Genomic DNA, 2,188 nt, shown 5'->3' on the forward strand with positions numbered 1-2,188 from the left:
AAAGGATTAGACTAAAAATCAGGAGACCTGGGTTCTGGACCAAACTCTGCCATTAAGTTGCTGATGACTTTTAGGGATCACAGATTTCTTCTCTTTATTTTTTTTATCTTATTATGTTATGTTAATCACCATACATTACATCTCTTTAAATGAAACACTTAAATAGGTACACAATGTCTGAGCATACCTCAGAGGTGCTTTAGAAGGCTCTACTTAATGGATAAGACCAGAAAAGCTTTCAGAAGCCTTATCTTTGCCTAAGCCCCCAAAATAAAAGAAAAGTCCAGTTTTTTGGTTATTTTTTGGGGGGAAGCTTTTCCTTTAGATTCTGCCACTAATTAGAAAGTCAAAAAATAGCATCCCTACTACAACAGAAGCCATCCCCCAAACATTTCACAAGGGAGATACAACAAATATGTTTTAAATATTCAAATGACTGAGAAATCACTTTCAGCACTTTTGTTTTAAAATTGTGGGTGACAAGAAGCACAAGATGAAGCTGTATAGGGGAGATGGTGTTAGAGATGGTCTTTGAGGAGGGAAGAACATTTTCACATTCATGTATTAACCCATTTATTCCTCCAATGCTTTGTTTATTCAGTATATGCTCATTGAGATCCTACTAGGTACCAGGCACTGGTGAGCATTATGGAGCTTATCACCTATGGAGGAGATAGCTATTAATCCAATAATCGTGTGTGTGTGTGTCATTACAAATCACTATATCTGTTATGTAATAAGAAAAGTACAGTGTGAGTTGATATAATCCAGTGAGCATGGTGAAGGATGTTCAGGGAAGGCTTACTTCCTTGATGAAGTGATATGTGTGCTGATATCTGCATTAATTGGGTTAAGGGGTTGGGGGGAAGTGAAGTAGAGGAAAGGTCCCGAAGAGAGAGGGAGCATGGTCCCCTCATGGAATGGAAACGAGGTCAGCGAGGCTGGAGCTGAGAGTCAAGAGGGGACGCAAAAGAAGGATATTCTGTGCTTAAGAAAACAGATATAGACAAGAGCGTACCTTGTCCTGAGAATTACGGGTAATTGCATTTGGTCCAGGTTTTCAATACCTGAGGAAGAAAAGTGGAAGTTTCTGAGGGAAAAGTAGGTTGAGTTTGTATTATAGAGAAGTTTAGTTGACAGATTAAATAATCTGGGCTAAGGCACCATGTGTTAAAGAGAGAGTCGGAAAAGTTATTGACTTTGGAGCCCCCTTTTACAACATTTGTTGCCAGGTGAAGAGATTAAAAAAAAAAAAAGGAAAGGAATTTAAAAAAAAATTCACTTGTGAGGGACACAATGTGTACAGACAGCTGGATGACTATCTGCACTGATATTACCACACATTTTATGGGTCCTTTTATATGGCTAGTTGCAAAAATGTGTGAGGAATGGAAGCTTAGAGTCTCCCTTTTTATCACTGATGCCGTTTGTTGTTTCTTTCTGCCGTTTTTTTCTTCTTTGAGGTGTCACCCAAGCAGTACAAAGTGACATGGGGAAAAATAAAACCATCTCTTTTTCATAGTTGGGTTAGAGTAACAGATGGTCATGTTCGCTCGGCAAAGACAAATAGCTCAAGTGACAAACACCACAGGTTTGAGAGATGGAGGAGAAAGATTTTTGCCAGGATCCCCATTCATAGCTGGCTCTGGAAAGAGAGCAATCTGCTTTTACAGGTTTTAGCCCCCAAAAGGAGAGCCAGCAGAATACCACTGATGGAAGGAAGGTGACCCCAACAGAGAGGTGAGGAGGCTGCTGGGATTCACGTTTCATTGCACCATGGGAGGGGGGTCCCACTCATGCCCCTTCAGCTTCTCCAATCTCTCACCAAGTCCTATTGAGTGTGTTTCTTAAGTTTGTCTCTCTCTCCCGTCTTTCACCAACTTATTCGGACCTCTGTTATCTCTTGCCTATGTTCTTTCTTTTTATTTTAAACAATGTGATTCTCCCTATTGTTTGTTACCATTTCATTTCAGTACGTAAATGTTCAAGACAATATCCACCAGATTTAAGTAAGCACAAGATAAACTGCTAAACCTAAATTATATATTTTTCTAAACCTGTTCTAAAGACAATACTTCTTTTTCAGCTTTATTAAGGTATAGTTGACAAAATTGTAAGATATATAAATGTACTTATGATGATTTGATATACATATGCATGGTGAAAGGATCCCCCCATCTATTAATTA

The sequence above is a fragment of the Eumetopias jubatus genome, unplaced genomic scaffold, assembly GCF_037043125.1.
Source record: "Eumetopias jubatus isolate StellerSeaLion01/CBP00866 unplaced genomic scaffold, mEumJub1_p1.0 scaffold_15, whole genome shotgun sequence".
In the NCBI taxonomy this organism is placed as follows: Eukaryota; Metazoa; Chordata; class Mammalia; order Carnivora; family Otariidae; genus Eumetopias; species Eumetopias jubatus.